The sequence below is a fragment of the Quercus lobata genome, chromosome 8 (assembly GCF_001633185.2).
Source record: "Quercus lobata isolate SW786 chromosome 8, ValleyOak3.0 Primary Assembly, whole genome shotgun sequence".
In the NCBI taxonomy this organism is placed as follows: Eukaryota; Viridiplantae; Streptophyta; class Magnoliopsida; order Fagales; family Fagaceae; genus Quercus; species Quercus lobata.
The window spans coordinates 10,440,053-10,450,708 of record NC_044911.1 but is presented as its reverse complement, the minus strand read 5'-3'; the positions used below and the strand labels follow the sequence as shown (position 1 = coordinate 10,450,708).

At 36.3% G+C, this 10,656-nt stretch overlaps 1 long non-coding RNA gene across 1 annotated transcript; it reads right to left on the bottom strand.

Annotated features, from left to right (window-relative positions):
• Nucleotides 1-410: 410 nt before the first annotated feature.
• On the bottom strand, nucleotides 411-10,104 carry LOC115958106. Its single transcript, XR_004084451.1, has 4 exons — nucleotides 9,936-10,104; nucleotides 9,275-9,376; nucleotides 4,003-4,080; nucleotides 411-678 (listed from the first exon to the last, which is right to left on the bottom strand). It is a non-coding gene; the product is annotated as an uncharacterized LOC115958106 (long non-coding RNA).
• Nucleotides 10,105-10,656: the final 552 nt, after the last annotated feature.

Sequence of the window (10,656 nt, the reverse complement as noted above, 5' to 3'; positions counted from 1 at the left end):
AGATCTTACATTTTAGTTTCTCATTTAGTTGGTTAACTAATATTAGTTTGTTAATATAGGATGAAAAATTCAGGAAAGTGTCTAGGCAAAACAGCTAATACATATATAAAACATACCAAAGTGTACGGATCTTCCTTTTGATGCGTTTTTCATTGTGTATGTTTTTTGATAATTTGTGTGCGCATTATCTTTATTTTTGTTTATTAATGAACATAGGCATTATGGGCAACTCTGGGAAGTGCATCATCTGCGGCAAACAAGCGGCAAACATGAACACACATAGGAAAGAACACGGTTATACCATCATTAAGGCTGAGAACCACAGAAAGTCATATTGTCCTGCCAAGAGCTGTGGTACTGGTATGTAAACGATAAAATTATTATCATTTTTTTAGTTTCCATGTTAGTCATTAAATTCTAAGATTGACATCCATTATAAAGAATCTCTAACCATTAAAATTATCACTAATAGGTAATTCAAAGGGAATAACAAGACACATTGCTGAAGCAAAAGGTTTAAATATCCTACTCATGCAATAAATCAATTTATTTTTTAATTTAAGAAAAATAGTCCTGTTAATGTGTGCACTTGTTTGAGCAGGTCAAACAAGTGGGAACGTTACTATTGCTGCTGAGGAAAACACTGCTGCTGCCCAGGATGATGCTCTTGCTGTCAACCTGAAGGATGCAAAAAAATAGTAAGTATCAATTGGATGCAAAAAATTATTTTATATGTTACCATGTATTGCATAAATGAACTGTACCATTAGCCAATATGTTTGTATAGTAGCATGTATGCATACATGTATTGTAAGTTTGGAGCTAAACTTTACCCTCGTATCATTAGTCATTAGCCACTAACTTTTAGCTCAAATGGCATTTTAGCATGATTGTATGGATATACTGGCATTATATCAGAATATATATGAAGTACAATAGCTCTAGACATAGAGATTTCCTTATAAAAAATTAAAAGAAAAAATAAGGAGAAGCACCAATTAACTTCCCTGTAAACAACTGCTCAAAATTCTCCCACAAAATGATGATTATTATTTCTTAGACCACTGAGTATAGGTTATGACCTATGTAAGATTCAAAAATAGAGTGAAAGAGAGACAGATGGGTTTGTTAAAACTGAAAGTTTCTCATGAAAGAATTATTTGTAAAAGAAACAGACCTTGATACTAGGATAAAAAAGAATGGTTTGTTTGAAATGAAAGGGTAATATTGGAATGTTGGTCCCTCACAATGTCGGGAGTTTCTTATAACAAAGATTAACCCACACCAGATTATTCGAACCAATCTTCACCATCTTTCTGTTCATCAATGGCTTTGTGATTTCACTCTAATCCTAATACACTTTCCCCACTCAATTTTATTTTACTGTATATCAATCTCCTCCAATTCCCCCATGTCTTCAAAAAATTTATTTGTCATTTTTATCTGGTAAAAAATTCTTGAAATTTTTCATCCAACAATAGAAAAACTAAACCATCACAAGGATGGTCAATGATTTAATGTCAACAAAAAGCAATCAAACAAGAAGCACAGCACGACAATTGTCAAGTGCCAGAAATATAAATCTTATTAGTGCAGAAAAAGATTATACATAGCAAGCTAAGCAACCACCAGATTCAGATAGTTATATTAGATTTAGGTTAAAAGAAGTTAGTGAAGAAAAAAGTAAGTTTTTAGTCCATCTCCATCTCCAATACTTGTTTTGATTTGTATATACCCTTTCTTGATTGTCATATTTAGATGGGGGTGTTTGTAATTTTTATATTAAAGCCAAGTTTTTGCAACATGTGGTGGAGGGGGAACCTTTTTTGCGTTACATAGTTATGAGTGGGTTAAGTAGTATCTGAAATCAGTGTTTATGGGAAAGAAGGCAACCCAATGGCTGCTGGATAACATTAAACAAACGGTGTTAGGAAGCAATCCCAAACGTTTCTTTACGTTTAGAGAGGGTGATATTGCGTTTACGTTAATGGTGTTCAAATACTTTTGGAAGGTGTATTGTTGAGACTGAACTCAAAGCCGGTGGACATAGGAGATTGACGATTATTCCGGAAAGGGGGTGAGGGGGTGGAGGGGTTTTGGGTAAGGTGCAGATTATGCAGCAGGCCAATGTCCCTGCCTCTCATTCTTTCACCTCGGTGGTTAAGGGGGATCAATGGAAGGGAGTGGATGTGTCTGTTCCGAAGCTTTTGTTTAATAAGGGGAAACAACCATTAAGGTTGAGGCCTCCTTGGTGCAGAATATAGAGAAACAGAAGCAGCTAGATGGTGGTGAGAATGGCAGGATGAAGGAAGGTGCAGCGGAGGGGATAGCAAAGGGCGGTGGTGCTGGGATAGGTCTAGGCATTAATATCCCCTCCAAATCAGCAGATCATTTCAAAAAAGATCGCTGTTACAGTTTGGTTCAAATTCAAAAGGAAACTATGGGAACCTCAAGATTTTAAGAGAGGTGTAACTGTTGTGCTTAATGAGGGAAGTAAAAGGCAGTTTCTTGGGTTTTCCAAAGAGGTCGAGTCAAACAAATTTACCGGGCCAATCATCCAGTTATCCAGCCCATAATGGGCCATGAGCAACTTGAGCAAAAGGATGGTGTGGGCTTAGAAACTAAGCCCACTAACCAAGCTACTTCATTTATAGACCAAGAGTATGGGCAGAAAGGGGCAGAAGCAGATTTGGGCTTGGTGGGCCTTAATGATTTGGTGGAGCCACTAATATAAACCCAAGCCTTTGTGTAGACCATGGTTTTTGAGAGTTAGGTGAAAGCCCGAAAACAGGGTTGAGTCAAACCAGGCTTTGTAAACAACATATCGTAAAGACCAAACAAACAGATCACACTTTGCTTGTGGGTGGAGGTAATGCATCTGGGATGATGACAGAATTCGACAGACTGACGCCAAAATTCTGGTGGCTGGCGATAATAACTAGGCCAGAAAGAGTATGAGCAGATCCCTATGTTCTGAGTTTATGTGTGTTGGTTACCGGCAGAAAGGTGAATTCTCTTCATTTAAGGAGTTTGGTGCATGGGGAGATGGTGCAAACCGATTATTTGGTGGCTGGAGTGACCACCCAGATTCGATGTGTCAGAATTTGTGGGTTTTGAATCTCAGGGTGGATCAGATCAGAGGTAGCTTTCGGATGTGTTGGCGTTGACTAATTTCGAAACAAACATGGGTGACAATAAGGTGGTTGATGTGGAAGTTGGTAGGGATGGCAATTGTTACTCGACCCCTGGTACCTGACCCGGTAAGCAGTAGGGTCGGGACTGGGTTTTTAAAATAAAACCCGAAGTAGGTCCGGGTCGGGTCCGGGTTTTGGCAATACCTGGCCAGATGAAATCAATAGAAAATTTTCAAATCAAAAGTTTTATGATTACAAAATTAATCACAGATCTTTATTTCATGAAGCTAATTCCATATCGTAGGAGTCTTCAACCAAATCTTAAATTCTCGTTGGGTCCGGGTTTTGGCAATACCTGGCCAGATGAAATCAATAGAAAATTTTCAAATCAAAAGTTTTATGATTACAAAATTAATCACAGATCTTTATTTCATGAAGCTAATTCCATATTGTAGGAGTCTTCAACCAAATCTTAAATTCTCGCATCCTTAAGGAACTCAAAACAAGTTCTTTTCCTATGTTCTACTTTTTTAAAGTTTCATGATGCACCGACATACTAACAAAGCATTTTTCATCGAATATAGTCCACATATAAAATAGTTTAGAGTTTTTTTTCTTGAAAAAACTATAGAAAGATCTTGTTACCAGATTCGAGCATCAATGCACCTTAGAACAGGTACCAAGATCAACTAAAATTAGTACCTTCTACTCTCAGTTGTTATGAAATGAAAAGAAAAAGAAGTGCAGTTAATTTAGTTGCATCCTAAAACGACACAAATAATCAAAGGCTCTGCAACGAAGCTCAGACTTTAGAATTAGTCAAACTGAAACTTCTAAAAGCTAAAAAAGTTAAAGAACAAGAGTGTACCTGCATCTTAGTGTCTCTAGTGAATGGCAATTCTGCACAAGTCCAGAAAAACCAGTGGTGGTAATTTTATCACACCAACTGCAAAAAGGAAAAACCAAGTCAATTTAACTAAAGCCTCCTGAACTGAATAGATATTTGATGGCATAATATGCACTGAGCCCATTATGACTCAAGAAGGTGAAATAAACACTAAATGTATATGAGAATGAAGAAAACAAAATCTAACAATTCATTAATTTGATCAAGTGGAAGTCTAGATGAAGGAGTACATAGATATTGGTGAGACCTACGCTTTCTCAAAGCCCACAAATCTCCACTGATTAGCCACTGTGATTAATTTGTCAAACGTATACTTATCACTGAGATTGTTAACAAAGAATATAAAGCTCATGATATCATTGATAACGATAGATTTTTGAGAATAAAGTCATCTACTTCATACATAAAATACATTCCATTTGTAGGCTATTTGCCCACATCAGTTTGTCATATCTCTAATGCCCCCATACCCGGACCCGGCCCACTTAAAATTAAAATTACCAAAAAACCCTAGCATATATATGAACTTATAAACCCTAAATTTTTCTCATTTCACTCAGCCAACCAACCCTAGCCGCCGGTCTCCTCTCCCACTCTCACTCACTCTCAAGCCTCACCCTCAAGCTCTATCACTGCCAGCCGTCACTCAATCTTACCGCCAGCCCTCAAGCTCATCACAGTTTCATACTCTACTAACGCTACTGTGTCCGTCTGGCCTAGAATTTGATTTCCTTTATTTTCCTCAATTTTCTCGTGAGGCAAACAGACTTGCTATAAGCATTTAGGCTCTGTTTGTTGTTTCTAAAAAACAAAATGCAGAAAAACGTAAACTCAAAACCGTTTGTTGTTTCCTGAAAGATTTGATTCACTGTGCTTGTTTTGTTTTAGATTCAAATTTAGTAATGTGATTGTTTTGTGAGAGGCTAGAGCTAGGGATTTCATTTTTGGTTTGGTTTTCATTTAATGACTTGTTTGACCGCTGAGAAAAGATAAGGAGATGACGTTAAGTATTTTTGGTTTTCCTTTATTTTCCTCTATTTTCTAGGCAAACAAACAGATCTGCTACGAAAAATAGATAAGATAAAAAAGAAAAAAGAAACAGATTGACTATTTCAGTATCAACAATATACTAAATTTATAAAAAAAAAAAAAAAATTTATTTCTCTGTTTTGAATTTGAAAGTGAAGAAGTTAAAGCTATATAAAAATAAATTGTTTGTTTGCCTAGAAGTTAAAAATTGTTAGTTTAAAAGTGAAGAAGATAATAAATTGTTAAACCAATTTTTTAAAGCTATATAAAAATAAATTGTAACAGAAATTTTTTTTGAATGATCTTGTTTGTGCTTGTTGTGAATGCAGTGGAAGAAATTGTCTATTGTTTTTTGTGTTTGTTGTGAATGCAGTGATAAAATCAAAATTGTATTTTTTATATTTGCTAGTTATAATTTGATGAAGTATATTCCATTTTTTAAATCATTGTTGTTGTAGGTTCTTCAACAATGGTAGGAGATTGTACTCTTCAATCAATTCTTGATGATGGGGAGCCTAATGAAGAGGATGGGAGTTGAGTCACAGCTTTGGAGAATTAGACTTGCTATATTAATTTAGTAGCTTTTTAATTTCTTGGACTTGTTGGATTAAGTTGATGGTTGGTAATAATCCTAAACTTGAGGGATTTATTTTGTAGTCTTTTAATTTCTTGGACTTGTTGGTTCTTGGACTTGTTTGGATTTATTTTATTTTTATGTTTAGCAGGTGATCTTAGCTGATCTTAGCTTGGTGATTTATTGATTTATGATCTTAGCTATGATTTATTGATTCATAGATTTATTAATTTATGATTTATAGGTTTGTATTGGTCCTATGATTTGGACTGATTTGGCATTAGGGCCACGTTATAGGGCTTGAATCTTGAATCTGGGCAAATCTGGGCTTGAACCTTGTATCTGGGCAAATCTGGGCCATGTTATAGGCTTCAATTATTAAAAAAAAAATTTGGGCCACGATTTGGGCAGCAGATTGGGCCCAAATCTGGCATGGCTAGACAGGGCCCTACGGGGCAGGTTTGGGTGCAACAAAAAAACCCGTTTATTAAATGAGCCGGGTTCGGGTAACGAGTTTAGGCCCGAACCAGACCTGTTGCCATTCCTATAAGTCGGTTCAATTGGGTTGTTGGAATCGGGGAAGGAGGAGGAGAGCCCACTGATATGTCAATTGTTATGTTGTGTAAGGCCGAGTCCACTGTGTTGGATGTGGCAGTATCAGAGGTTCTTCACGGGAATTTGGAGGTGTCTAGATGGGTCAAATATAGAATTCATGGGTTTTGTAAGTTGGTTGGGCTGTTGTTGGATCGTCATTGGAGGCTTGTTATAGCCATGCTACTTCATATAGAGAGGGAGATGGCAGCTGCTAAGGTATCCAAAGGAGATGAGGGCACCATTTGTCGCAGGGTGAGAGCAAAGTCCAACGGAGGGAGGTAGTTGAGAAATCTGATCTCCATGGTCAATAATGATGGGAAGTAAGATTGTGTTTTCATGTGGTTGGTGGTTTATAGGGATGGGTGATTAGTTATTAATGAAGTTAAAACTTATTTCTTGGAACATTAGGGGTTTGAACAACCCCAAAAAGCATCTAGTCGTAAAGAATTTACTAAGAGAGTGGAAGGGTGATGGAGTTGGATGATTAGTTATTAATGAAATTAAAACTTATTTCAAGGAATTTAGGGGTTTAAACAACCCCAAAAAGCATCTAGTCGTAAATAATTTATTGAGAGAGTGGAAGGGTGATGTGGTGTGTTTGCTAGAGACAAAGTTGAGTGGAATAGACCAGAAATTGGAGAGTAGTTTATGGAGTTGTTCTTATATGGATTTGATTGCTATGGATGCAGATGATACAGCTGGTGATTCTGGTTATGTGGAATAGAAGGGTGGTTGAGAGATTGGAAGATATGGTGGGTTCTCATTCAGTTTCTACCGGAAGGAAGGGAGTGGAAGATGGGTTTGATTGCGCTTGTTCGGGGGTGTATGGACCGAACGATGATAGCAGGAGGTTTACTTTGGGATGAGTTAGTTGAGATACGTCACCATTGGGATATTCCATGGTGTTGTATTGGGGATTTTGATGTAATTCGTTTCCCAAGTGAGAGGCTGGGTTGTACTAGTTTTTTATTGGCCATGTTAGATTTCTCTCAATTCATTGAGGATCTTAGTTTGATTGACTTGCCTCTTGAGGGAGGGCAATTTACTTGGTTTAGTGGCACTGATCATCCTTCAATGTCCACGATTGATAGGGCGTTGGTTTCTACAGATTGGGAAGAGCATTTGTAGAAGATACTGACGTTTTGGATTTGTTATTGAAGAAGTGCTGTCCTTTAGGTTCAAATTTGTTTTGGGTTTGCTTTTCTCCTTTGAAACCTTTATGTCAGGATTGCATCATAGGCAAGGTTAGGAATCTGTGGGTGCTTAAAAAAAGAGTATTATGGGACTCTTGGGAGCTAGCCAGGATATTGTAGTAGTGTTATTGTGTTTGATGCCATGGTTGGTTGTATAGTTGCAGGATCCAGGGGAGACGGAGACGGATTGAGAGAGAGAAGGCGAGAGAGCGTTTTATTGGGTTCTTCCCTTCCCTTCCTTTGCTGTTTGTGGGTTTTGAGAAAATCACGCAGGTGAAATAACAAAAGAAGACATTATCGTTCTGACACACACAATAGGCAAAAGTGTTACAAGTTGTTTTTGTAAGAGAAAAAATATAGGATTTGGAGTGCCAATCACACCATGTCTGAGTTAGGACAAAATTGAGTAACAAATGTGAGTTAAGAATTATGAGATATGGGATATGGGTTAACCAAACATGGCCTAAACAATCATAAGGATGGTCAATGATTTAATGTCAAGGAAAAGCAATCAAACAAGATGCCAGCACAACAATTGTCAAGCAGATATACCAGATTTATAAATCTTACAAGTGCAGAAAAAAATTATACATAGCATGCAAAGCAAACACCAAGATTCAAATAGTTAAATTAGATTGAGGTTAAAAGAAGTTAATGAAAAAAAATGAAGAAAAAAGTAAGTTTCTAATCTATCTCCAATACTTCTTTATATTTCAAATATTAAATCCATCTACCAACTGAAAATGTCTTAATTGGAAAAGACTAATTGTTTGAAATGGTGCAGGGCTTAATTGGAAATCTACGCCTCTTTGTGTCATGGGGACTTTGTGGAAAGAAAGGATTTAAAGACTATTGTAGGCTCGGAACAATTTGTGGTGGAAATGAAACTTACCCTTCTATTTTCTTTAATAAGCATCCTTTTACATACTTTGTTTGGTGGGATGACTAGCTTAATGGATTTCATTGTTACTTGTATTTTTCATGACCCTCGATGCGTCTACAGTGTATGGGATTGATGTGGTATGTGTATGGTGCATCTACCGTATGGTGTCTTTTTATTTTGAATAGAATTTACTTACTTTTCAAAAAGGTGGAACTCAATCATGGAGCAACGTACTCTGTTTGGTGGGATGACTTCACTTAGTGGTCACTAAACATTGATACATGTACTTTTCATGTCCATGCATCTACAGTATATATCATACTGTATGGTGCCTTTTTCTTTTAAATAAAATTGACTTACCTATCAATAAAAAGTTTTAACAATAGATAATTTGAGAAAAGCTGTTTGCTACTATGGATTGATGTAGTATGTGTAAGACTGGTGGGGATTTATGCCTAAGATGGAGTGTGATTTACTAAGAAAATGGTCAGATTTTTGTGGCAAAAAGGCATATTAAGTAATTTGGGGGCTATTCCTTCTTGTTTGATGTGGACTCTTTGGAGAGAAAGGAACGTGAAAAAGCAAAGCCCTATATCCACAAATACTATGTGAGGAGAGACCATAACTTTTACTTTTAAACCAAAAAATCTTTAAGATACATAGTCACTTGCAGGTTTCTTACAAAGGAAGGAGGTTCCATTTGAGCTAGAACTCATTGACTGAACTAGTCATATTGTCACATAACAGCATTATAATCACCAAGCCATACAAATGCCCACTAATAAGATAACAATCTGAAATTCCTGAATATAAATATGAAGTAATAAGCAAGACTGTATATATCTATCATTCTCACTCTCCAGACAATAGTTAGCACCAAAAGTCAAAATATATATATAGCATAAAAATATCAGACCTAGACGGCTAGAACTACCCAAAATCAAGAATTTAGAGAATCACCTGGAAAGCTATGAACTAGGAATCATGGTTTGAGTTAGTCCTTCATAGTGGCCAAGGAGTCATAGCATGTTGAATTTCATCCTCCTTTGTTGGTCAATAGTTCTGTACAAGTTAAGATCTACACATCAAAGTCTTTTTCTTTTTTAATTAGAGAAAAAGAAAAAGAAAATCAACTTAGAAGGGCCAAATTCGACAAAAACTACAGAAAAAAGCTCTGGAAATCAAAGCTTGTAAAATGAAACTTTAGATCTCTGCATAAAAAATAAAAAATAAAAAATAAAAAGGTTGCGAGATTACAACCCAAACCAACCCTCTCTCTCTCTCATGTAAACATACATATAAAAAATTCCAATTCCCTCATGTTTCATGAAATTTTCCAACTGGGTTCCCTCAAACTACAAATTCGCCAGAATTATAGCACCATCCTTACAAATCAAATAAAAAACCACCAAACGGAAGGCAAAAACTTCTCTAATATAAAACTTCAAAACAGCAAAATCGTACAATAAAACCTCTATAGGAATCAAATATATATATATTTGATAGGTAAAACATCTCTAGGAATCAATATTACTCGACTATGCATAGTAACCTAGATCTGAATAAAATCAAAACTTTTCACAGCTATCAAAACACGGCTATGAAAATAAACTGATCAAACCTTCCGTAGTAACGAAATTCGATCCCCATCCTGACCCGATTGAGAGAGAGTGGATGAGATCCAACACTGGAGGCTGCAGCCAGGAAGATAGATTTCTTTTCTTTTCTTTTTCTTTTTTTGGTTCGACAGACGACAACCTCTGCTCTCTAACCTACGCAACTTTTAGGCTTTTATTATTATTATTACTTGACTGCCAGCCACACACGTGATAAACAAAAGAGTGTTTGCGGTCCCACTTTCAATCAAGCCGCTTTTACTCGGCTCTAATTATATTGCTTCTAATTCCATTAAATTTAAATAAGATCATGGTATAAACACCCCTTTTTACGTCCACTAATCAAATGGTGCCACTTCAGATTTTAAAACCCGATTTCACTTAAAAAAAATTACAGCCCAACACACATGATAACTATACCCTTAGATATATTCAAATATTCCTTAGGCCTGTTTGGAGAGTGAGTTAAAACTCACATTTTCATATTTTAAATAATATTTACATATATTTTTACACACTTTTTCACCTACATATATTTCAAAAAACTCCAAACAACAATTCTCAAACTACTCTACTAAACACCCTGATTACATCATCACCAAACCACACTCTCTGCCACCGCAACCACCGCCACTGACTCTCAAGTCCTCTCCGATTGCTGCCTCTTTATGGAAAACCCAAAAAATTCCTTCTTCAACACCCTCTCTTCACCTTCACATTCTTAGT